The 27,912-nt window shown below is 38.0% G+C and overlaps 1 pseudogene; it reads right to left on the reverse strand.

Moving 5' to 3' along the window:
- Positions 1-248: 248 nt before the first annotated feature.
- LOC127440035 (uncharacterized) lies at positions 249-16,698 on the reverse strand (annotated as a pseudogene).
- Positions 16,699-27,912: the final 11,214 nt, after the last annotated feature.

Below are 27,912 nucleotides of genomic sequence, written 5' to 3' on the forward strand. Positions count from 1 at the left end.
GAAGTGTTAGATCCCCCAGGGCCATTTGTTTGCCAGGATTCAGCCAGGTCTCAGTGATGAATAAAAAGTCCAATGATTGTGATATAAAAAAGTCTTTCAGAATAAAAGACTTGTTCGATATTGAACGTGCATTAATGAGGGCCACCTTAATAGTGGTGACATCTGTGTTTTGCGGTGAAATAAAGATGAGCGTTTCAGCAAGCTGAGATTATCAAAATTGACACCCCACTTCATATCACTTTCACCAGTCAGAGGGCGACGGCGTGAAGACCAGATGGCTGGTATGTGGTGGTTGTCAGGGGAATCAGCCGGTAATCTGCAGGGATGTCGTGGTGACCCTTGATGGACATACCGGTGGTGACGCACAATTCCAAGTGCAGCGCAATAATTTTATACTCCGTCTGACAGGTGGTCTGAGGAATTCAAACACCATAAATCCAGAGATGAGCAGAATAAAACCTTATCAGAAGAGAGATGATTGCATGAACTTGCAAACAAGCAGGGAGCTCTCCACTGAAACTGGCAAGGGCAAACAGTAAAACTCCAGTAGGACAAGATGGGCAACAGAAGGCAGAACATCCTCAATGCATCCACCAACACAACTCGAATTCAAAGTCCTCGCACTCCAGCCCCACTGGACATCAACGATGGACAGGGAATCAAGCGGCCTCTTTCCCCATATAGCGTAGCAGTCCCGGTGAAGACCATCGGTGAGTGCAGCGGTGTTAATTTCCTTGAAGAAATCCAGTCAGACATAAGCTGTAGCGTAGATTTCAAACAAACTAAAAAGTCACTAGTCCATAAGATTGTCCATAAAAGAGATGTATAAAACTCGATTTCCTGAGGTCGCTCATACAAAAGGCCACTAAAACAAAAGCATTTAAAAATATTGAAAAGAAGCCGGAGAGCAGCAGCAGACAAATACACCAGCGTTAACTCTACCAGAAGTGTACTCTCATATAGGTCACCAAACATATTAACCTCCCTCACAATCCACTCTGTCCAGCAGAAAGGGGACTTATTAATACATAATTTTGGGTTCAGCCATGTGCTCGAGGTAATATTTAAATAAATGTCTGAATTAAACACTCTGGACACTTTTGTCCATACCGCATGCAAACGCGAGATAAAGGGGTGTAACTTAACTTCTCTGGTTAGTTTGATAGAAAGGCTTTGCAATGGCGAGATAGGGGCAAGAAATTCCTGTTCAATACAAAACCAGGGAGGGGCTCTCTCAGGTGGAAGCAACCAATGAGCCAAATGTCTGAGACCGAATGCATAATTTTAAAACAAAATCCTGGGTAGGCGTAGCCCACTTTTGTCAATCGGCCTATGTAATTTACTTAAAGTGTAATCTGGGACGTTTACCATTCCAAATGAAGGACTTCGCTATGCTATCAAATTGCTTGAAATAAGAGAGGGGGACATCTACAGGGAGAGGTTGTAGCATGTCGTTGAATTTTGGAATACAATTAATTTTAATTACATTAACCTTCCCAGACATAGATAAATGTAATGAAGCCCACCTGCCCACATCGCTCGAAAACCATTTTACTAAAGGGTAAAAATTTATTAAATATTTCCTGGGAATAAAATACCCAAATACTTAATGCCCTGTTTGGGCCACTGAAAGGCGCCTGGCTGAAAAGCCGTTACCGGGCAGTACGCTGTCAGCAACAAAGCTTCGAATTTAGACCAATTAACTCTGTATCCTGTGAATTTAGAAAAGGAATTACTAATTCTGTGGAGGCAAGGCATAGATCTAGTAGGGTTGGAGACTAATAAAATATTATCTGCATAAAGCAAAAGCTTATGCGCCACACCTCCCACCATCGCCCCTGGAAAATCATCCTCCTTTCTTATTGCGGCTGCTAATGGTTCCAGGGCAAGACAGAACAATAATGGGGAAAAAGGGCAACCCTGCCGGGTGCCACTATCCAGAGTAAAATAATCTGAAATGAATCAATTTGTTTGTACCACCACTACCGAGTGTCTATAAAGTAACATAATCCATCCAATAAAGTATTCCCGTACCTGTAAATTTCCCAGATCTTAAAAAGATAATCCCATTCTACCATATCAAACGCTTTTTCGGTGCCAAGTGAGATGGCAGCGACTGGAGTCTGATCATTTGCCACTGACCACATGATATTGATGAAACGCCTAATGTTATCAGAAGAGCTACAGCTCTGAATAAACTATGATCTATATGTATAAGAGATGTCATAACTTTACTTAATCGGTTAGCCAAAAGCTTTGACAATATTTTAACCTCTAGCTGGATCATGGAAATTAGACTGTAACTCTTACACTCGCTTGGATCTTTGTCCTTTTTAAGAATCAGACTGATCCGGGCTCGTGTCATGGTTGGCGGAAGCTTTCCATTGTTTAATGATTCCGTATAAACTTCTAGCAAAAGTGGAGCCAGTTCTTTAGCATAAGATCTAAAAAGGCCACGGAGCCTTGCATTAATTACCTCACCAAGCTCCTCCAAGGTTATCTCAGAATCGATAATTGTTTTGCTCAGCCAACAGTTTAGGAAGTTCTAATGGTTCCACAAAGTTTCTGATATCTTCATCAGTAGACAAGGACGTGGAACTATAAAGATCAAGATAGAATTCTTTAAAAGCCTTATTAATATCAGTGGCTGAGGTAAATATTTCACCACTAGCAGATTTCACTGAGGGAATGATAGAAAAAATTCTCTCTGTTTTATATATTTAGCCAGAAGTTTTCCTGCTTTGTCCCCCGATTCATAGTATGACTGTCTTGCCCTGAATAGCCAAAACTCTGCCTTCCGCGACTCTGCTTTCAATCGGGTCAATTCTCTGAGGCCATTAGATGACATTTGGCGCTTCAGCTCTGCCTCTGCACTTTTAATATTCCCTTCCAAATCCACGAGTTCTTGTGCCTTGGATTTTTTGGTGAAACAGCATACTGTATAATCCAGCCCCTAAGAACCACCTTAAGTGCCTCCCAAGTCACGCCCACAGAGGATACCGAGGACCAGTTGGTCTCCAAATAGACATTGATTTCAGCCTTTTGTAAAAGGGATACATTAAAGCACCAACTATATGATTTCCTTTTCTCCATATGTGGCAACACCTCTAAACACACCAGTGTGTGATCTGAGACTAAAATGTTTCTGACTGAGCAATCAACGACAGTTGAAATAAGGGACTTAGATATAAAAAAAACTATTCTAGAGTAAATCATATGGACTGATGAAAATATAAGTATAGTCCCTAGCAGATGGGTTCAAAAGCCTCCAAATATTTGTAAGACTTTGTAAGATTTTTACACATCCTGTGAAGCGTCAATGTTGATCTAGGGGGCTTGCACATCTTTGCTTCACTATGATCAAGGACTGAGTCCATCAAAAGATTAAAGTCTCCTCCCAATATTATATCATGAGGGGTGCCAGCAGCTTGCAACATCCCTTCAAGATCTATAAAAAAGCACTGATCATTGACGTTAGGTGCATAAATATTTGCCAAAATAAGACTTTGTCCCTGAATTTCAACTAAAACAAAGACTCTTCCTAATTTATCTTTACTCTGTTTGAGACATTTGAATGGTAGATGTTTACTTATCAGTGTAATGACTCCCCTGTTCTTACTCAAGCCAGCACTATAAAAAAATTCCCACCTCATATCTTTCAAAATGTTTCAGCTTCCTGCAGAGAAAGGTGCATTTCTTGAAGAAACACTATTATCATATTTCTTATGCTTAAGAGAAATAACCTTCCTTCTTTTTATGGGGTGCCCCAACCCATTCACATTCCACGTGGAGAGAGACAGTTCACTCATATTAACATTTGACTTTTTGACATATAACAAAAAATAGATTGTGTGTCAAAAACAGGATTATAAAGACCACATTCCAACATTAGTGTAACAATCAAGCCCCGAACATCCCTTAGAACAAAAAAAAAAGAAAAAAGAAAAATGTGCGCATTAACCCCACGCACGATAGTGCCAACTGGTGTCCATCCCTCCAAACTCAAACAGTCCATGTACGCCTACTAGAACCCCCGCGACAACTTTGCCATCGGTTTGCTCAAGTCTGGTGTTTCTATACACATTTTGTGAGACAATTACACAGCAAAAGATAATCTATAAAACAAACTCAAACCAATAGGCAGAATAAACACAAAGAGCATGTAGATTCATCCATAAAACTGTCCTGAAGGTGTGTTATTCTACAAAATAAACTCCTGCCTCTAGGCGGAACCAGCACAAAAAGAACACGTAGATTCTTTAAACAGTCAAACGAATGTTCAGTGAGCCGGCCCATTCAGCTGCAACATGAGTGTAAGCAAATTACTTACTCCAATGACTTTGCAAGAAAATGTCCACAAAATAAACTCCAGCCGATAGGCGGAATAAGCACAAAGAATGTGTAGATTCATCCACAAAACCATCCCGAAGGTGTGTTACTCTACAAAATAAACTCCAGCCGCTAGGTGGAACCAGCACAAAAAGAGCGTACAGAATCTTCAAACAGTCAAGCGACTGTTCAGTGAGCCGGTCCATCCAGACGCAACGTGAGCACCACAACACAACCCACTCACTCCATTGACTTTATGAAGGACATCGCTTGATGTGGGCATGTGAATGTTTTGCGGCCATCCTTAGCATCTATTCTCAATTTGGCCGGGAATATCAGTGCAAAAGCAACCTTCCAGTGATGTAAAAGTTTCTTGCATTCCTTGAATCGATCACGTTTCTCTCTTGTTGACTGCATTTAACTGCATTTAACTGGAAAACTGCAGCCAAACGTGTTATGCACATACATTTTGAATTGCAAACATTTTGTCATGTTCACATAAATTTCATGAGATCAGGCTGGAAATGAACTGCCAAGCTTCAAGCTGGACCATGAGGCACACTTCACTGACCTCCACCAGCATCATCTTAGTCATTGGATGGACTATACTCTCTTATAATAGAATACATAGACAATAAATTAATACCAACTAAAGCCTTAATCAGCCAAATAAATGGACACTGCATCTACATGTTCTTCTGCAACAATTTGGGATGGAATTCATTGACACTTAATAATTAATCTTCTAGTTTGTACAAAATCCTTTAATTTAAACACTGGCCACCAACATCTACTAAGTTTACTTGCTTAAAACAAGACTTACAAATAGATTACTAATATTGGCATTATATTCATGCTGTTTAGCCAGAGGGAAACTGACGCTCCGGTGAGCCTGGTTTCCCCCAAGATTATTTTTCTACATTATCTACATCTTATGGAGATTTGTGTTTCTTGCCACAGTCTATAATTTTTAAGGCACACTTTTTAATATTGTTATTCATTATAATTGCACAATGGGGACTTTATTAGCATCATTTTCTTTTGTTACAGCATCATTTTCTGTAAAGCTGCATGAAATGATGTGTGTTGTGAAAAACGCTATACATAAGCAATATCACATGAGCAAGAGTGCGATATGGCCCTACAACAGCATGGCTGTTGTTCGGTCGCAGGCCAAGTGCCGCAGGTATTCACAGCTGTGCTGATGTAGGGCCATAGAGCACGACTGCGAGTGTGATATATGTTTTATATACAGAAGTTCAACAAAAAAACTGAATAAAAAAATAAGGAAAAACTAAGAAATATCATAAAAATAACACTTTCTTACGACATGGAACAGGATCTGCCATTGCTAGTTCAAAAAAAAGCGCATAAGCCCCATTTACTAATTTGAAAACTTCACTTTAGGACTAGAAACAAACGGCTTGGGCTGTCTCTAACAAGTCATTGGAGAAACAAGGAGAGTTTCTGGTTGTTGCTGTCTGAATTTTGGAGTTCGCTGTTCTTTCATATGCAGAACTGTCAATATATGTGTCTGTGTTTCCACTACTCTCATCTTCCTGTATCTTTTACTGCATCTTGCAATTTTGTTTTATTAAAATAAGTTATATTTGGCTGAATTAGAATCCAAAACCTCTAAAAACTAAAGGCAAAAAGTTGCCACTAGATCAATCAGTCATGTTCTTAATCAAAATGCTAATCTATGTATTCATCTACTGATTAACAAAATCCCAAGACTGGCAAATGTAGAAATGAAATTACCATATTATGTGAAATATTTATTTGGGTGCTTGATTTGGTCATTACGTATGACTGTTGATCAAAACAGGTAATTTAAAAGAATATTTGCAGTACAATTTTCTATACAGTTTATTTTTATTTAGACCTAACTTTGTGTTAATCTTTGATTTTAAATTGATTATTCCAGCTGTTACAAAGGTGATATACCATCAGGACTTTTTTTGCAGAATAACATGGGATATGCATGCATTTTCCATCCAGGGGTACACTTAACACAGGTGGAGACATTTAGTCCAAATTGCTGGTTCTATATGTGAATTTTTTGTTGTCTAACCAAGTATTTGTTGATGTGTTTATGTGTTGGTGCTCTGGGGATATACATTTTGTTACTTATTTTATTATGCAAAAATATAATTTATTTTAATGTTGGCAAATCAGTATCAAAATGGTTATTATGTGGTTCCTGTGGAAATGCAGTTGTATCACAAATTAATGGACATTTATAATTTGATAGTGACTCCAATTAATGAACTAGTACTTGTCGCAATGAAGCTTGGTACCTTAATCCATAAGAACTACGCATGGGCACTTGCTTTAGTGTTGCCACCTCTCATAGTCTGCATGCCACCCCATAAAAAAAAAAAATTCTAGATCCGCCCCTGGTATCACTCTTTCATCTTATTTAATAAAATTATTTAAACTCAGCATTTCATGCCCATGAAGGGAACTGTATTCCTTACAGATAGACAAACAGACAGATACATTCACTTCTGAATAACAGTATGCAATGTGACTCTGAATATACAGTATAAAGTAAGTACAATATTATGTCCAGGCATATTAAAAGACACACTAGTTTTCCATATTCCATTAAAATAATTTGAGTAATTTGTGTAAATAGTTAGATTAATGAATGATCATATTGGACCACATTACATGAGTGTTTTTTCTGTTTGTTTTTTCTTTTAAGGTGTACGCATTTTTTCATCATTAAAAAAGTTTTACTTATAAAGAAATGAATAGCAAATTTGAAACATATGTATAAAATCATGCTGCATGCCCCTAGGTGTCAGTGTAAGTCCAAGATGACATGAACAAAAAAACAAAACAAAAAAACAAAAAAAAAAACAAAAAAACAAAGAAGGTGCACCTTTAAGAATATTTCTTACATAAATCAATGTCATGTTAACATAATTAATAGTATTTAATTTCAGCAGTTTGAAATAAATCTTTAGACTAGCTATCATCTTGGACAAGCAGTCACCATATATTACCTTATAAATCATTAAAAAACAAAAGGGGACAGTATGTATACACGAATCTTAATGATGTGCACACATATTGATGTTATGATGACACATTCTGCCTCTCAGCATTGACACTCACCAATCACCGTCATGTCTGTCGTCTCCTGCAGTCTGTCATAAAGACATTTATCAGGAAAGAGAAAGGAAATGATAAATACCCAAATTTGCTTGTCTCTCTGTGCTATCACTTTACCACAGCTGACAGGGAGATCTGTCTGGTGAGCTCACATTCTGCTACTTGCCCATCTGTGCTAGTACTGTTTTGAACATGCATTTTTGCTAGATTTATAGCAGCCTCTCTGTGAATCTGTGGGGAGGGGGAAAAAAAAGTAAATGGTGCATTTTGTTCCCCAGGCAAATGGTAGAAGGGAGATCCAATGACAGATAGTTATGGTTCACTGCAGACATGGCACTAAATAGATTTATAGAAGTCTACAGATGTCAGGTTGAGTCAGACTCCTAAACATGATTGTAGCAATTTTGTGGCGACATAATAGTTGACACCTTGATTTAATAAATCAGATCTTACCAGTGATGTCTATATGCTTTTGGTTCAAAAGCAGTTAAATATAATTTCACTATGCTCAGAGTTATCGTTAGCTTTTATTATACACAGCCTGATTTGGTAGTCCAATTGTGTACCCATGAATAACATTGTACCTTAAAAACAAAACAGGCTTAAACAAAATGTTTACAATGTGCAATAATGCTACAAACTTAACTACATTTTTCAGTAGTGTGAAGGTAGCCCAGCTATTTTCATAATAGTGTAGTTTGTCCAGAAACAAAATTAAATTTTTAAATGGGTAGCACTGCAGCATCACAAAACGCTGTCTTAACTTTGTTACATTGAATTGCGAAAGAAGCTTACAAAAATCGAAGGTTCTGGCAAACTTGCTGCAAAATGCCTTCATTGTAACTAAAGGTTTCCTAAAGGATCACCACTACCGGTGAAGAGCAGCAAACATCTGCGACGAATCATGAGCTCATTTGCATGTGGAAATAATGAGTGGGACATTTGCGGCAAGTTTGTCAGAACTCTAGATTTTATGTAATGGAGCCGAAACTGCCCTCTCTCTCTCATGTATTGCTGGGAAAGCCAAAATTAATAGAATTGAATTGGTTCTTTCAGACAGTTCATGTGAACCAGTTAAAATATTTAGTGTTGGGATCTCTGATTCATTTGAGGTTTTTTTTTTTTTTTTAATGATTCATCTAAATGAACTACAGCTCACATAAATGGTTCATTGATTCACTTGAGTCCCTGTGCAGGCTTTAATGGACTTTTTCTATTTGAAATAAATTATTTAATTGCTACTGTTTATCACTATATTTTGATTTAGCTATATAAAATAGGGGGTTTCTCAGGGCCATTTCTAGACATTACGGGCCCTATTTTAAGAGTGCTAGTGCTAGCTATGCCATAAGTCATAAGCACAAAGTCAGTGGGCATAGCCATGAAGTTTTGGTATATTTGTGCAGGCATGCACTAAGTCTAGGCGCAAGTAGGTTTGGCGAAATCGCACATGAAACATGCAAATGAGGTTTTCTCCGATTATTATTCCACCGTCTGTGTCCTGTTAATTCCCTCAAGCACCAGTGATATAAACCAAGACAGCATATTCATAAGAAGTTGGTAGTGTAAATGGACTGTATGCAAAGAATTGGAAGAATTGAAAATTATGTTCTTTTGTGCATTAACTGCGTCGTTGATGATTGTCTGGCATATTTCTATGACAGTGACACGCTCCTTTTATATGCATGGAAAATGTTATTCTCATCAGAATTTGATTATAGACTCAGTTAAATTATAGAGAATGTAAGTATTATTAATCATTTTCATATACTGACACACAAATCATGGCTAGTATTAACAGTGATTGTATTGGCACGAACTTCACTTCTACCAGTCGATTTAGAAAAATGTAATTAATTTATTGAAACATGAAAAGATTGAACCAAAAATATTTATACATTTAAATTACACTTCAAATGAAACGAAAATATAATCAAAATAACGAAGTGGTCAAAAAATTATACCAATTCAAAAACATTTTACTCACTCCAACATCTTCCACCGGCCCGTTTTGCAGTTACTTAAAAATCACTCTACGACAACAGGTGGAAAAATACCTTTAGACCATTAGACCATACAAACAGTTGTAAATTTAAACATAATAATAATAATTGAAAAATAAACCATGACCTATTGTTTAACACAATTTCATACATTTTTGTTTCATATAAGATGGCTACAACTCTGATCATCAGGGACATAATTTGATGTTCCACTATATTTCAGTTTGGACATGAACTTTATTACCACCTGCTGGTGGAATCTCCAAACTGCAAATGCAGAATCTTTAAACTTTGCGCTAATTTCTCAGGAAAATAGCAAATTGCGCTTTGCGCAACTTCATTTACATTGCACACATACACCCACAATAGCGCAAACACTCCCTCCTACGCCCACTTGTGCTTTGCGCTGGCACAAAAACTCACGATAATTGGATAAGACGTTGCACACGGTCATTGTGCGTAAGCACTGCGCTTTGTGCGCTCATGAAAATAGAGCCCTAAGAGACCCTAGGCAAAATTTATGTTGGAAACTAAATAAAATCCATTATGTTAGAGCAGTAATGTAAACATCAGTTTTACTTCAGAGTCATTCACACAGTTAACTGATGTTTCAGTAGGTTTGTTCAGCTTTATGCAGGCCTTCACAGACTGATCGGTGCCTGACTAGAAGTAATGCATTTTGGTTAGACATTTTTTCGAATGGTCAAATGTTTTAGTATTATTATTAAAAATTGATGTGTCATGCAAGAAAGTGGTAGTTCATTCAAATAATCACTAAATCACATAATCTGTTTCAAACAGTATAATTTCTTTCAAAGATTCAATGCCATAAACTTTGCAAGCTTTGGCAAATCAAAAAAAAAAAAAAAAAAAAAAAAACATTAATAATTTTCGACTTGTTCTTCCTCAGAGGTGCTCATTGTAGCAGCCTGGTAACTTCTAAACAAATTGTTACCTGATAAACTGATAAAAACCTGCTTACAAGATTTGCATCGCAGCAAGCCAATCAAAATGGATTTTGTTCCAGCTCTTGCCATTTTTGCTTCAATATGCATAATTTACATTTACATTTATTCATTTGGCAGACGCTTTTATCCAAAGCAACTTACAAAAGAGGAAAACAAAAGCGAATCATCTTGAGACAGTGATATGAAAAGTGCCATACTACAAAGTTTCACTAGCATCAGAATAGTATTCAAAACAGATTAAAAGTGCAACAAGAATTTTTTATTTTATTTTATTTTTTATTTTTTTATTAATGACTGGTTAAGTGCTCATGGAAAGATGTGTTTTTAGTCGTTTTTTGAAGATAGAGAGTGAGTCAGCTTCACGGATGGAGTTGGGAAGGTCATTCCACCATCATGGTATGATGAAGCTGAAAGTCCGGGAAAGTGTTTTTGTGCCTCTCTGTGTTGGTACAACAAGGCGACATTCCTTAGCTGACCGCAGGCTTCTAGTGGGCGCGTAGCTCTGCATAAATGATTTTAGGTATGCTGGAGCAGACCCAGTGACTGTTCTGTATGCCAGCATCAGAGCCTTGAATTTGATACGTGCATCAACTGGCAGCCAGTGGAGAGAGACAAGGAGTGGTGTAACATGCTCTCTCTTTGGTTCATTAAAGACCAGATGTGCTGCTGCATTCTGGATCCTTTGCAGGGGTCTAACTGCACATGCAGGGAGGCCTGCAATGAGACCATTACAGTAGTCCAGTCTAGTTATGACAAGTGACTGGACAAGCATATGTGTGGCATGTTCAGAGAGGAAGGGTCTTATCTTCCTGATATTGTAGAGTGTAAATCTACATGATCTTGAGGTCTTTGAGATGTGGTCTGTGAAATTTAGTCTGTCGATGGTTACCCCTAGATTTCTGACCATTTATAAGGCGTTAATGTAGTTGCACCCAGCTGCACAGTGATGTTGTGCTCAACAGCAGGGTTGGCTGGAAAGACAAGGAGTTCAGTCTTGGCTGGGTTGAGTTGCAGGTGGTGTTCCTTCATCCAGGCCGAGATATCTTCCAGGCAGGCTGAAATTCGATCAGTCACTGTGGTGTCATTGAGCTGGAAAGACAAGTAGAGTTGCGTGTCATCAGCGTAGCAGTGGTAAGAGAAACCATTTGCCTGAATGATGGGTCCCAGTGTTGTGTATATAGAGAAGAGAAGTGGCCCAAGCTCTGATCCCTGAGGTACCCCAGTAAGTAGCTGATGTGGCTTGGATACCTCACCTCTCCAGGCTACCTTGAAGGACCTACCTGAGAGATAGGAGTTAAACCAGTCAAGCACAGCTCCTGTGATGCCCAGCGAGGAGAGGGTAGAGAGTAAGATCTGATGGTTGACTGTGTCAAAGGCTGCAGAAAGGTCCAGCAGAATCAGGATGGATGATCTCGATTCAGCTTTCGCCTGTCTCAGCGACTCAGTGACAGACAGCAGGGCAGTCTTGGTGGAGTGTCCACTTTTGAAGCCTGACTGATTGTCATCCAGCAGCTTGTTCTGTGAGAGATAGGCAGAGATTTGATTGAAAACTGCCCTTTCAAGTGTTTTTGCCATGAATGGGATGAAAGAGACTGGTCTGTAGTGTTCTATTTGTGTGGGGTGAAGTGTGGGTTACTTCAGCAGCAGGGTTACTCGAGCCTGCTTAAATGCATCATGCATTGCTTGCTTTGGTGTGTGGGTATTTCACGGGCATGCTGTCTGAGACTATTTCGTGTTTTACAAATACAGCAACTAAAACATAAGGGAGTGCAAAATAATCAATCCCATATCCATAACACATTTTGATGTGATGACATATTTGAATTTGTATTCATATTCTTGTTACAAACCAATTATAACACACCAAAGAAAATGCATTTTCTTATTTCCTGCTTTGTAATAAACACTAATATAAATACATTTAGCAAAGTGGAGAAATTATATGTAATTTAACTCTGGTCATGGATTGGACGTGGCCCCTTTGAGAACCAGGCTTTAGTGACACCGGAGTTTTGCGGCACCTGCTTTCTGGCACTTTCTCGTGTTAGAAGTGTGAAAACATATATTGTGCAAGAGAGCTCCTGATTTTGTTCATCGGTTGAGAATTCTTTGGGTAGATGTAGAATTCTGAACAAAATGTTGTTAAATTGCATTAAATATGTGTTCTCAAGAGTCATATGTTGGGGTTGGGTGTTTGTTGTGCGTTGTTTTTGAGGAGTTTTACCACATTTTGGTACACATGCAAGGACGGGGTGTGTGAATTTGGAATTTATTGTGTCTTGTTTGGTGATTTGTAGCCCAGAGTGTTTTCCAGGCGTGGTTCGTGTTATATGTGAAAATATGTGTAATGAGAATTTTATTTTTAAGCTGTTACACATGTCCTTAAAGCTTGGTTAAAACTGCGTGAGGTGCTTTGAGTGATTTGAGCATGTGTTAAATGCATGAAATGCTGTGAATAATATAGCATGTATTAAGGTGATGTATGCTGACGCATATAGGTAGGCTAATGGCCTGATTGTATTTTCTTTTGACATTAGCCTCTACCATATTTAGTTGAACCATATTTTCCATTTGACTCTTTTTTTATATGTATATTAATACGGCCCCATCAACCACTGTTTTTTTCCTTTTTAATAAACAGTCGTCAGAATAAAACCCCAAAAGATATTTTTGTACTCTGTGGTGATTATTTTGAACCCACAAGCTACATAAATAAAAACATTTCATAAAGGTTTCAGTTAACATTTATTCAACATTCACTGAAAACTCCTTATCTGTCAACCACTAATCTGAAATGTCTATTAGAGGAATGCATCACATGGTGTTTTTCTTAGAAAAACACTGACTCAGTGTTTCTGATCCAAAAGCTCACCATCTTTAAGCTCGTTCTCTATAAGTCAAGCATCTAGATACTCACAGAATTGTGGGCAAACAGAATAATATCTAGCTTTTTATTTGTTCGCCTCAATTTTTGCTGCTCTTGTTTTGTGGCACACGCAGCGCAGAGGGAACATTACCTCGACCCTGAAACATGTCCTTGACAATGCGCTAAAGTTTGAGCACTCGAGAAATTGTTCTAGCAAAGTAGACCTCAGACTCATTTGAAATGTTATTTGTTTGCTGATAATAGCCGTCATTTGTGGATTTTCCAAGCGCTAATAATTAAACTTATCGAGCACTGCCCAGGCTAATTACCAAGTTCACATGTCTGTTGGAGGCCCCCTGGCAATGCGGAGGCCCTAGGCAACTGCATAGTCAGCCTATACTGTTGCTAGCACCGGCACTGTGTTTTCAAGTTTATTAGTGTAAATTAGGCTAAGCATAAAATTATGTTAAATTTAATGTTGTCACCCTATTTGTTTAACTCTTATTATAACAGTACCATTAAAACTGTGACTGTAGTAACCATGTTTGTTTATTTGTTTGTTTGTTTTTGGCAGAAACCATGTTTTTATTATTGTATTATTGTAGTAACCATGACTGTAGTAACCAGGATGGTATTAACCATGACTGTCATAACCAAGTTTTATTTTGGCGGAAACCATGTTTTTTTTAGGCCCTACAATTAATCATGGTTTTACTACAGTATTACTATAGTGTCCATATAGTAGTCATTGATGATTTTGTGGTTATATTGTTTTACTACAAATACAATGGTATATGGTTATTGTAATAAAACCTTGGTAAAATAAAGGGAATGTCACCCTAATTAAATACAGTATATTATAACTATGAGGTGATATTATTGAATTTGAAATAATATCATTTGATTGTTATATATCTAAAATATTTTCTTCTTTACATAGCTTCAATGTAGTCAACTACTTTTTTAAAAGAGTAAAAAGTATTTTTTATGTTACGAGTAGCTTGTAGCTTTGAAAGCTACAGTTTCAATAAAACGTACCCAACACTGTTCTGAATTCAGCCAAATCCCTTGTAGAGTTCTTGTCAAGTTAATAGTACAACATTTAATTCATCATCGAGAAACAGTTTAGCTTTTCCCTTCTTCCTGACTGCGTGGCAACACTCTGCAAAATTTGAAATTTGATCTCAAAGACAGAGATTGCAAATTTCTAAACGGCATGTTGATAAAAGACAGTGATGTCTACTCAGAGGCGCCTATTGCGAGCAATGCGTCAGAGAGCTTGATGTGTAACAATCATTTCCATTCTCCCCTCATTCACCCTGGGGTCTGTTCCCTCTTGCAGAGAACAATGTGTTTGTCAATTAGCTTCGGAAGGTGTTTTTGCTCTGTGGGGACCATTTCTGTCTCTGGGTAGTAGACAGCTTGCATAGCCCACCATAAGACTGAGATAATGGAAATGAGGTAGCACCGCATATGATTTAAGTCATGAGTGATTGAAAGTCCCAAAGGTGTAGAAAGCCTCTGAGATTATAATTCCACAGGTTTATTGCCAAATCAAGCATTCTGTTTAGCGAGAACTCATGGAGATGTTTACATTCCAAGGCAGCACTTGCTAATTTCACTTGAGCAAAGCAAATAATGAATAAGACATGTTTGAATAATCCCAAAACAATAGTCTTTCTTTGATTCTGCAGTTGATACGATGCTATGGACCTGGTGGAACTGGTGAGCATCTAGGAATCAGATTATGTTGATTTGTAATCATAAATGTGTCTGACTCCCTCAGGTGACCCAAACCCATTGATGAAATGATGTGTTATATAGCTGTTCAACTGTGACATCAATTTGTAGGCAAACCCGGAAGGCTCATTCACAGTTGGTTTCAATTACGAGTAAAATGAGATCTGTGGTGAACTTGAAGTTTAGGTTTTGTTCTAGAACATAAATAACACATAGTCAAAACTTAATTGTGGCTTTTAAAAATTCATGTTGCTAACCCATTGCAAAATAAGAACTACAACAGTTGTCCATTTCATAAAGCATGTAGATTGCATGCTCATGGTACTTGTAGTCTCCACTCTCATCTCATCCACACCAACACTCACACACGCTGATCAGTAAACCCCAGTTTATTTACTGGGGGCAGTAAAATTAAGCTTAAGTAAATAGTTAACTAAACATAAAACAAAAACATTGTTTTTAATTATCTTGACATTTGCCTCTCATCACCACTGCATGTCTTTTTCAGACCATAACATATTAATTTTGGGCAGAAATCCTGTGTAATATAGTTTAGTCATTTTTCATACTAAATAGGAATAGCCTACTGTACCTGTTGTCTAAATGAAGGATGACAGCATTTTGTTGTCCAAAGACATTTATTTCACCTTATAATATTTTATTGCTGAATGCGAACATTTCAAGTTCAGTTTCACATTGTGTAGTGCAGTTGTAATATGAAATTATCTAACTCAGAATACAAGACTTTTAATAATAGCGTAGAATCTTAATACATATGATTAAATAAATATGTTATAATTATTTTACAAAACGAACCCAACTGCTGACACTGGCTAATAATCGCCTGTTTGCTGTTGTCATCCGTTACTCTTTGATTGGCTGCTGTCTCTGTTTGGATGGTAATAATTGTCATAAATGCCAATCCGCAGGTTCCTCCTACTCTTCTAAAAGTCATTGGCAGGCACTTCCTCCTGCCAGATGCAGTTTTTTCACTGAACCCTTACTGTGAAACTCTTGACCTCTCTCAAACACAAACACACACACACCTCTCTCTCTCTCACACACACACACTCAAGCGCACATGAGAGCAGAATATGTCAAAGTGCTGTATATTCACAAGTAGTATCAGTGTAAGGATAATCTATATAACCGCACATGTTCAGAATCAGAACGAGCTTTATTGCCAAGTATGCTTACACATACAACGAATTTGTCCTGGTGACAGGAGCTTCCAGTACACAACAATACAAAACAGCAACAAGACTTTTAAAAAGTATTTAAAAAAGAATAAAAAAGAAATTAATATTGAAAAGAAAATAAAGTATATATAGAATACACAATAGACAATATATATATATATATATATGCTTAAATGTTTGAAATTAGTTTTGTAGACAAAAATATAATTGTGCCACCACATTAATTTATTTCATTATAAAACTAAAATTTTATTTAAAAAAAACAGTTTTTGAAATTGATGACTTGGACCAAATAATAAAGAAAAGTAGCCAATAAGTGCCCAACATAGATGGGAACTCCTTCAGTACTGTTTAAAAATCATCCCAGGGTGATACCTCAAGAAGCTGGTTGAGAAAATGTCAAGAGTACATGTCTGCAAATTCTAGGGAAAGGGTGACTACTTTGAAGATGCTAAATTATAACACAGTTTTGATTTATTTTGGATTTTGTTTAGTCACAACATAATTCCCATAGTTCCATTTATGTTATTCCATAGTTTTGATGATTTTACTATTATTCTAAATGTGATAATTTAGTATGTGCATACACACATACATACATACATACATACATACACACAGAGACACACACATACCAATATGTAGTGCAAATCTAAATACAAATCTGTTATATACAGTGCAAGGGAATGTAATGGCAGAAGAAGTTGTATGTGTTGGATAATATAAAAAGACTAAGCTGTATATTGCACATTAATTATTGCTCAATGGAGCAGTTTTATCTGTTCATGAGAAGGATAGCCTGAGGGTAAAAACTGTTCCTGTGCCTGACGGTTCTGGTGTTCAGAGCTCTGAAGCGTCGGCCAGAAGGCAACAGTTCAAAAAGGTAGTAGGTAGGGTGAGTGGGGTCCAGAGTGATTTTTCCAGACTTTTTCCTCACTCTGGAAATGTATAGTTCCTGAAGGGAGGGCAGGGGGCAACCAATAATCCTCTCAGCAGTCCGAACTGTCCTTTGTAGTCTTCTGATATCCGATTTAGTAGCTGAACCAAACCAGACAGTTACTGAAGTGCAGAGGACAGACTCAATGACTGCTGAGTAAAACTGTATCAGCAGCACCTGTGGCAGGTTGAACTTCCTCAACTGGCGAAGGGAGTACAACCTCTGCTGGGTCTCCCACTTCAGGTCCTGTGAGATGATAGTGCCCAGGAACCTGAATGACTCCACTGCTGCCACAGTGCTGTTTAGAATGGTGAGGGGGGACAGTGTTGTGGTGTTCCTCCTAAAGTCCACAATTATCTCCACCATTTTGAGCGTGTTCAGCTCAAGGTTGTTTTGACTGCACCAGACAGCCAGCTGTTTAACCTCCCTTCTGTATGTACACACATCATCATCTCAGATGAGGCCGATGACAGTGGTGTCATCTGCAAACTTCAGGAGCTTGACAGAGGGGTCCTTGGCGATGCAGTCGTTGGTGAAGAGGGAGAAGAGTAGTGGGGAGAGCACACATCCCTGGGGAGCACCAGTGCTGATTGTACAGGTTCCTTGTGTATGCACAAACACAATGTAAATGCACAGGTGTTTCAATGTAGTGTGCGCAAGCACAATGTAAATAGTGACACTGAGAAGTATACTAAAACTTACATCTTGGCGATTTTGAAGAGATGTTTCTGCTGACAAGTCACAAACACAGGTAATCCAACACATAATCTCTTTGTTTTCTTTCTTTCTTTTGCTCGTTTTCGCTCACACGCACAAGCCTAAAGTAGTGCAAGCCTCACAAGTCTCCATTACTAGTTCTAAAGTGATGTTTTCAAACTAGCAATGAAGCCTTGGGCAGTATCAAAACTTCATGCTAAATCTGTGGCGGAAGAAAGTAGTTCCACTCATAAGAGCGTTTTAGGGACAAAACCAGAAAATGTCTTGATAAAACCCCAAACAATGTCTTAAGGTGTGGTAACCATGGAATAAGCAGAATAATTGACTCTGGTCTGTTGAATTACCACCTCAGGGTGTGTATTAGTTTTCAATAATTCAACGGTCCATCATCAATTATTCCTTACATATATCCAAAACTAACATTATATAAAAAATAAAAAATAAAAAAATAAAAATAAAAAAACAGGAAATTCCTGAGGAAACCCATAGCTTGAAAATGCTAATTGTCTTCTGGGTTTTTGGGCAACAACCTGAACATCTCTATTGCTGTTGAGAGGATGAGAAAATTAGAAAATGTCATCTCTTTAAGACTTGTCAGCAGGGGAGGGTTTATAGTTTCTGAGGCCCGAAGCAACCTACCAACCCAGAACCCCATTTTAAAAATGTTGCTTAAATTACATAAAATTGATTTTAAATCATAATTTTACATTCATCCTATCAGCCGTTGTAGCCAAGTACATTCAAAATGTTTAATTAAATAAAATTCTAGTTCAAGATAATTAATGCATGTTTTCCATTTTTTTCGACAATATAGTATTAAAAATAACAGTATTTACCTACATATATATATATATATATATATATATATATATATATATATATATATATATATATATATATATATATATTGTGAACAGGATGTGTAAAACCTACTACTTCATTCACTAACATTTTGGAATTCATTTGTAATTTATTATTATTATAACCCAACAATTATTAATTGTTTTCCTGTTTTTTATTATAATACAGTATGATACAGTATTATTATTATTATTACTTTGAGGATTTGTTGTATACAATAGTAATATATTTCTGTCTTATTTACTTTCATCTGGAGCTTATATTCTAATGCTGCAGTGTGTTGTTCATCATGTTGCAAAAGGCTGTATTTTATGTAAGCATCATAGGCAACATCATAACAGGAACAGTAAACATACAAGGCATGGCAGCCCCTCAACACACTAAAGCAGAAGGGGAAAAAAACATTTCCGTTTATCAAGCGCTGAAACTTTGCTTGGTGCAGAATAATCTGGAATAATGTTAAACATTGTAACAGTAAACAGTCACCTCTTTGCAACCTGAACTTGTTAAATCTTTGTGACATCTGCGCTAAAAACAATCTAGACACAGCGCAACGAATGAAACAGAACGCAGGTGTCTCAACGTGCATTTTTGAGACCTTAAATTATTTTTAACTTGACACTGTGTCTAAAAATGTGCTGGCCCTGCGTGACACGGTGCAGCAGTCAAGCGCGTGTTTACATAGGAAAACAATGGAAAAACAGAGCAGATGCACGCAAAAACGCGTTCGGTGTGAACGGCCCTAACTCATGGGCGAAACAAGTTCGGAAGTCCTGTATATTTTTACATAAATTAAAACCCGAACACAAAGTCCTATTTGAAAAACTGACCCGAACCGGGCGGACCTCTAACGTGGACCGCTCTAAGAACGCTGACAACAGCGTATTTGTGTGTGAACCCAGACCATCATGTCACCCCTCAAGCGGCTTGTACAGAGCTCTCCTACCGGGGCGGGGGCCTCCCCGATTTCCAGGGCCCCACGCAATTGCATGGTTTTGTGTGGTGGTTAAAACCCACTACTGCTTGTCACTTCATTTCACCTCATTTTGCAAAATTAAAAATGACTTCTAGAGCCATTTGACATATGGGTTACTAAGAGTGCATCCAAATTAAATAGTCATTGAGCACTGTGCTATGACTCTATGAAATGCTAAAAGATGCTAGAATAGTCCGGGTGTCTATGTGGTGTGCTTAATGGTAAGGCAGTATTGTTCTGTGGGCATTTCATTCAGTCTGTAGCTCTGTGCTGCTCCCATAACAGTTGCAATAAAATTGTGCATTTTCACAACCTAAAATTAATTACTTATAGAATTTGCATTTCCTTGCTCTAATATAGGTCACACTAGATCATTTTGCTCTCTGGAGTATTTAGAATACATTTGATTATGATGCATTTAAAAGATTACACACATCTGTGGATGCTTTAGCATAGTACTGTACCTTGTTGTTTTTCAGTACCTTAAAGGAATAGTTCACCCAAAAATGAAAATTATGTCAAATTTTACTCACCTTCAATTTGTTCCAAACCTGTATGACTTTCTATCTTATGCAAAACACAAATGGAAATTTGTCATTTTACAGTGAAAATTTTGACATCTCAGAGTAGCTTGTTCACACACTAAAACCGACACACACATACCACTGTGAATGAGCAAATAAAAGCCAACAGATGTCAAGATTTTCACTGAAAAATTATTTAAATTTCAGGTTTTTCACCAAAATATATTGTATGCCTGCAGAAGACTTGGAATATGATGCACAAGTCATATGCAGAGGCGCAAAAATCATATATGCAAGGTATGTAATGCATAGGGGCGCCATGTAAAGGGGGGTGCCAGCGGCTCACTAAAGGTGGTGCAATCGACCTCCTCGACCCTTCCAACATCACTGTCTTTGTATTGAAAAGATGGATAGTAATATTTATTAAAACATCTCCTTTTGTGTTCCGCATTAAAAAAGAAAGTCATACAGTTCAAGTTTGGAACAAAAAAAGGGTGAGTAAATTATGATAGAATTTTAATTTTTGGGTGAACTATTCCTTTAATGATAAAAACAAATACTACAGTTATTAGATTTAGCATGACTCTTGGACATCCATGTTTATATGTCTTGTTAAGATGTTAAGATACAAATGGTATAAATTTTAGACAAGATTCAGAATCACTATTGGACCACTAAGTGTTCAGTTGTATAGATATATTTGCCTCCACAGAACTTATAGTTCTGTTGCTTTCCAATCTGCTGGGCTGGATTTGAATCTGCTGTCAGTTTATGCCGATGTCATGTATCTGGAACTGTGTCACCACTGGGTCTGATTAAACTGATGAAAGTGTCTTCTGTCACCAGTCCGTCCTTCCCTGTCCAGACTGAGGGGAAATGGAGGAAGAATGGGTGCCTGCATTTTGATTTAGGCATGATGGCAGTAGGAGGACCTGACTGAGTCTCTGGGCTTTCAAGAGGCCAAGGAGGAGGACATCCATCATCTAGTGCTGAGATCAGCCAGGGAGTCTCTCCTCCAGCCACTCCACCCTATGATGGATGAGCACATCACAAAGGATTCTTATTATTTCAAAAGAGGCCAAAGTAAAGGCCAGGGAGTTCAAATACTGAGCAATCATATAAGAGTTTTATCTCAGATTCCCATTCATTGATGGGCCACTTCCACATTCTTGAAGTGGTAGTTTGTTGAGGACAGACAGTCTGTGCTGAGAGGCATTTTTCAGGAAGGAGGAACAGTTTAGGGCATGGGACAATGCTCTCTAAGCATCTCTGAGTACAAGATCCTCTTGCTTCTTAAACCAAAACAGCTTCATCACATTGGCAGTGTATTACTGTACATTTTGAACATTCCATTAAAGGAGTTACATGGAAAAAATAAATCACATACACTTAAAATAATAACACACCAACATGATAATGCGGGAAGTCGACGTGTTGCTAACAAATGTTCCAGTACCCTAACATCGACCCCATTATAACGAGTTACTGAGAAGCGGCATGTCCCATAAAACATTTTTGCATCAGTTCAAGTGTGTTTCCTTTTCCTGTGGCACAACTGATAGCGCATTGTGTCAGCAGCCTCAGGGACACGGGTTCGGGTCCTGTGTGGAAACCAGCAAGTAATCACGATCACACAATTACGACCGCGACTGAGGTTCCGTTTTTCCCTCCAAGATTACATTTTTACTCCACTAACGGTTAGATTTTGGATTGGGGGTTGGGTTAATAAAATCTGCATTCCTCTTCACAGTATTACATAATTTACAACTAAAAACATCTTGCTTTACAACTCACTTTTGGCACCCCTCTGTGGATATATTTAACCTGGAAACGTAAGCTCACAGGTGCCCATATGTTCTAAAACACTTCCCGATTCTGCCATTGGGGGCAGTGGTTTAAATTTTGGGTAGCACAGACTGGGTTTAGCTAAAAACAACTTTCGAGCTTTGACCTTCTGTTGCTGAATTCTAAGTGAGATCAGTCTCCCCAAACAGCAAAAGCATGTGTAAATTTGAAAATTGTCATGGAAGTTCCCCTATCTTTGGGTCCAGAAGTTATACAGTCTAATTAGAACTTATGTTTTTTTTGCAAATAGGGTAGAAAAGAAATGTCTGTTTTCATTGATAACATGGATGAGAGTCTGAAAGCCTTAGTTATTTTCAGGATATATGGACTAGAGATCTGATTTGTAGTCTAGACTGTCCCCTCGTGTCCTCGCGTGTTCTTGAGTCAATAGAGCAAGCGAGTGAGAGAGAAAGAGAATGGGGGAGATGGGGATTGGGGCAGAATGCAGTGCAGTGCAATGTCATTTATTTATGAAAAAGCAATATTCAGAGAGCAAAGGCATTTTATAGAGCTAGAGTATTCAGGTACATTATTCCAAAGACTGTACTATTCCACGATTCACACAGCACAAGTTTGGGGAGTACAGTGTTTTCTTTCTTTCACATACATTTTTTTTTTCTCTTCACATGCTCAAACAATATGATCACACGGCTTGTTGTGTTGTCATGTTGCTTCCGAATGTTCCAATACTTTGGCATCGGCCCCATTATGCCGACTTACTGACAATCTCCCATCAGACATTTTGCATCGAATTAAGTGTTTAACTTTTCCTGTGGCGTGTCCGAAGCATGTTGCATCAACCACGTGGGAGACCTACTGTAGGCTCTTGTCCCATGTTGACACTAGGAAGTAATCTCGTTCGCAGAATCACTGACGAACGCGATTCGGATGGTGCATTTTTCCTCTAATAATACATTTTTACTCCTCTGATGGTAAGCTTTAGGTTTTGGGTTTGGGGGTAGAGTTAATAAAATATGCATTCCTTTTCACTGTATAGCATTCTTTACAGGTAAAACAACTTGCTTTACGTGTCCCTCACCCGGAAGCTGAAGCTCACATGTGCTCTTACATGCAAACCACTTCCCACTTTGGCCACTGGGGGCAGTGCTTTGAATTTTGGTAAGTACTAGTGATGGGAAGATCGGATCATTTTACTGACTTGAATCTTTGAGTCTCGTTCAGCAAAATGAACAAATCTTTATTCAAGTAATTTTGTTAATTTCGTTAATTTGAGCAGAATTAAATTAAAATGTTACATTTTCAATAGTCAAATCCCCCCAACACGTCTACTTACGTAAACGTTGAGCAATACATAGCATATACGGCTGTCACATGACAAATGAACGAACGACTTGGACCAGAAGACTTGAGAGGTGAACTAATCATTTCTGTTTCCTGTGTGAGCAATGCATTGTGTATACGGCTGTCATGTGACAAAAGAACGAACGACTCGGACCAGAAGACTCGAGAGGTGAACTAGTCATTTCTGTTTCCTGTACAGCGCCTATGCGGTTTTCACGTAACAAACAAACGGAGGTTGCACAATGCACATGCGTGGCCAACACAAAATGAACGAATCACTCTCTGAGACTACTCGTTCTTCTGAGTCACATAAAAGACTCGTTCAAAATGAACGAATCGTTCATGAACGACCCATCACTAGTAAGTACAGACCAACTTTATCTCAAGAAAAGTCAGTACTGAAGGGCTGCTTATTACATCAATCAACCAGTCGATCACAAGACAACCACTGGTCGATCTCGATAACAGGTCAAAAGAAAAAGAGATTAGAGAGAGGAACCACATAAATACAGAAAATCTTAAAAATTTACTTTTTATTTCTTCGGTTCTGTAGCCGGATCTGCCGCTGTCTAGAATGTTGTTAATATTAATAAAAAAACAACAACAAGAAACCACTCACTGCTCTTGGCTAGATTAATGTAGTGCCTTTAAAAAGTATTCATGTATTCAGTATTCATAAAGACCAATAATACTGAATATGTAGATGTATATCACATTTAACTAGAATTCTAAATGTACTTGAATACTTGACACTGCTGTGAAAAACTAAGCCTAAAGCTAAGTTTTCTTAATTTGTATTACTTATATTACTTGATTGTTTTAATTAGTTTCTATTGCTTGTAGTTTGTTTCTTTCTCCTCATTTTATTACTCCTGCAGCAAAGCACGGCCACAGCATGATGCTGCCACCCCCATGCTTCACTGTTGGGATGGTGTCCTTCGGCTTGCAGGCCTCTCCCTTTTTCCTCGAAACATAACAAGGTCATTATGGCCAAACAGTTAAATTTTTGTTTCATAAGACCAGAGGACATTTCTCCAAAAAGTAATATCTTTGTCCCCATATGCACTTGCAAACTGTAGCCTGTCTTTTTTATGGTGGTTTTGGAGCAGTGGCTTCTTCCTTGCTGAGCAGCCTTTCAGGTTATGCCGATATAGGACTCTTTTTTACTGTGGATATAGATACATGTCTACCTGTTTCCTCCAGCATCTTCACAAGGTCCTTTGCTGTTGTTCTGGGATTGATTTGCACTTTTAGCACCAAACTATGTTCATCTCTAGCAGACAGAGTGCATCTCCTTCATGAGTGGTGTGATGGCTGCATGGACCCATGGTGTTTATACTTGCGTACTATTGTCTGTACAGATGAATGTGGTACCTTCAGGCATTTGGAAATTGCTCCTAAGGATGAACCAGACTTGTGGTGGTCCACAATTTCTTTTCTGTGGTCTTGACTGATTTCTTTTGATTTTCCCATGATGTCAAGCAAAGAGGCACAGAGTTTGAAGGTAGGCCTTAAAATATGTACACAGGTGCACCTCCAATTCAGTACACCACCTATCAGAAGCTAATTGTCTAAAGGCTTCATTCTCCCAGAATTTCACAGGAAATATCGAGACAGAGTGAAATTATTTCAGACCATGACCAGAGAGCTCTTCCCATGAGTGAGACATCAGTTCCACACTCCACTTGTTCTATAATAAAATACCATTTTAAAATGGAAAGGTGATTATAAAGGGTGTGTAATGCTTTGCTGTTGATTTTTCAGACCATACCAATCCAAATACAAAAACAGAAAAATGGTTTGAAACTTTCATTATTCCTTTTTCCAGTTACTTTACAAAAGGATAACTGACTTTTTCCTCTCCTTTTCTCCAATTTTACTTTTTCTAAATTGTGACTTAAGAAATTATTTTTTTGAATATATGACTTGTCATCAATTTTAAATTTTTTAATTTTTGCACTGTGGGCTGTACCATCCCTGCTTATTACTGCAGGGATGTTCAGGAGTAGCTTAAAAGGATGCAGGTGTCGGAGACCTATGGCAAGCGTGACACCATTGGCACGCAATGTAGTAATTATTGGCACACGGGCAATAGCGAGAGAGCAGACAAACCTCCTTACACTCTCACTCCAAAGAATTACATTTATCTATTCCCTTGGATCTATTCTGGTGTATTAATACTTTTTTATGGAATTAAGTTTTCATTACAGCAGTCTATTAATTACCGAACTGCCGTTTTGGTTGGCTAGTCCAGCCAGCCACTATTGCATTAAAGAGTCCCAGATTTTTGCACTTATTGTTCCAAAATAAATACATTAATTTATTATAATGGATCTATTATATAGCCTGTTAACTACTTTATAAGAACCTGCAATGAATTTTCAGAATTCTGGGCTCTTTAATCGGCCAGCCACCATGAGGCAGTTTTCTTCCAGTTAGTATTGAATATCGTACAAGGAGAAATCAGTTTGCAAGAAAGCTTAATACAAAGGCCTTAATTCATAAGAAATTATCAATAATCCTAAATTAAAAAAGGAAATTAATAGCCATTCTGGAGAGATCACCACCGTTTATTGTAAGAATGCTTATTATTGTAAAAGGTGGACTGAATCATATGATCCGTCAGTGGGGGCTTTTGTCAGCCAGGCGGCTTCTCGTTATCGCCCGTGTGCCAATAGGTTTCCATCCCCTGCATCCTTTTAAGCTATTCCTGAATATCCTTGCAGTAATAAGCAGTCTGTTCCCCAGCCCACACACATCCCCAACCCCGTGGTAATGGTACAGCCCACAGCGTAACTTGCAAGATGCAAAAAAATTTAAAATAGTACATTGGTGACAAGTCATATATTCAAAAAATAATTTCTTATGTCACAGTTTAGAAAAGTAATATTGGAGAAAAGAAGAGGAAAAAGTCAGTTATCCATTCATAAAGTAACCGGAAAAAAGGAATAATGAAAGTTTCAACCCGTTTTTCTATTTTTGTTGTTGGATTGATATTGTCTGAAAAATCAACTGCAAAGCATTACACGGACCATAAAGAATCTGTGTACTTTTGCGTCCATTCTTTTTTACTTTTTAAATCCAAAAATGAAAAATGAAAAATGCAGTTTCTTCTTTATTGGTTTTAACACTGGTGAATAGAATAAGCAGATACAAACTAATTTTCTGTTGACTATTTCATTTTTTATTTAAAAAGGTATAATGAGAAAGGTGGAAATGGCTCAATTTTCATTTTCTTTCATTGTTTAAAAAATAATTTATGGCTTTAATATTTGATATGCACATGTGAGCGGCATGTAAACCCCCCTTTAATCTGATTGGTGAACCCACCCAGTCTTCTGTACTGCCTTAATCCTATAAACCAGAATTAGAGTTGGGATTGCTCTGCAAATTTGTCTCAATTTTCATTAAATTATGCTTGGCACATCATGGTGTTGTTGCGAGGTGTTGCCTCTAATGATGTGGCATGAGAGATCACAAGCCACATCACTTGGCCATCTGCTGATTGGGAGTTGGTCTATTATATATTATTTGTATTTTTAATAAGATTGTATGATTTTGAAGTGACTGTAGTGCCGCATCCCATTGATAAATATAAATCCGAAGCTTTGGCTTTGACAGCATACTGCCCAGTAACGGCTTTTCAGCGGGGCGCCTTCCAAGTGGCCTTAACAGGGCATTAAGTATTTGGGCATTTTATTCCCAGCAAAATTGTGTGATTTAGTTAGTTAATTTTGACCCCTTAATAAAAAGGTTTGAGCGTTGTGGGCAGGTGGGCTTCATTACATTTATCTATGATTGGGAAGGTTAATGTTATTAAAATGAATTGTATTCCAAAATTCAACTACCTGCTACAATCTCTCCCTGTAGATGTCCCCCTCTCTTATTTCAAGCAATTTGATAGTATAGCGAAGTCCTTCATTGGGAATGGTAAACATCCCAGATTACATTTCAATAAATTACATAGTACGATTGACAAAGGTGGGCTAGGCCTACCCAAGATTTTGTTTTATTATTATGCATTTGGTCTCAGATATTTGGCTCATTGGTCGCTTCCACCTGAGAGAGCCCCTCCCTGGTTTTGTATTGAACAGGAAGTTCTAGCCCCTCTTTTGCCATTGCAAAGCCTTTCTATTAAACTAACCAGAGAAGTTAAGTTACACCCCGTTATCTCGCATTTGCACGTGGTACAGACAAAAGTGTCAAGAGTATTCTAAATGAGTATATTTTCTTTCTGAAAGAGCAGCACACACGGAACATCTTTTTAAAGATGCGTCTTTTTAAAGATGCCTTTCCATTTGTGTGTTATTCCTGGTTGCGGTCATTATCTCTCCGCTTCCGATGGCCACGAACGCTGTCTTACGTGTCTGGGCACTGCCCATGCGGAGACATCGTTCGTGGATGAGTCATGTCCTCATTGCGAGAACATGACCAAGGCAACGTTGTGGTCGCCAGCGGCTCCCCGAACCGGTCCTTCTACCTACGGGTTTGAGGCCGCGTCGGTTAGCACTGGGGGCAATTT

The sequence above is a fragment of the Myxocyprinus asiaticus genome, chromosome 1 (assembly GCF_019703515.2).
Source record: "Myxocyprinus asiaticus isolate MX2 ecotype Aquarium Trade chromosome 1, UBuf_Myxa_2, whole genome shotgun sequence".
NCBI classification, from domain to species: domain Eukaryota; kingdom Metazoa; phylum Chordata; class Actinopteri; order Cypriniformes; family Catostomidae; genus Myxocyprinus; species Myxocyprinus asiaticus.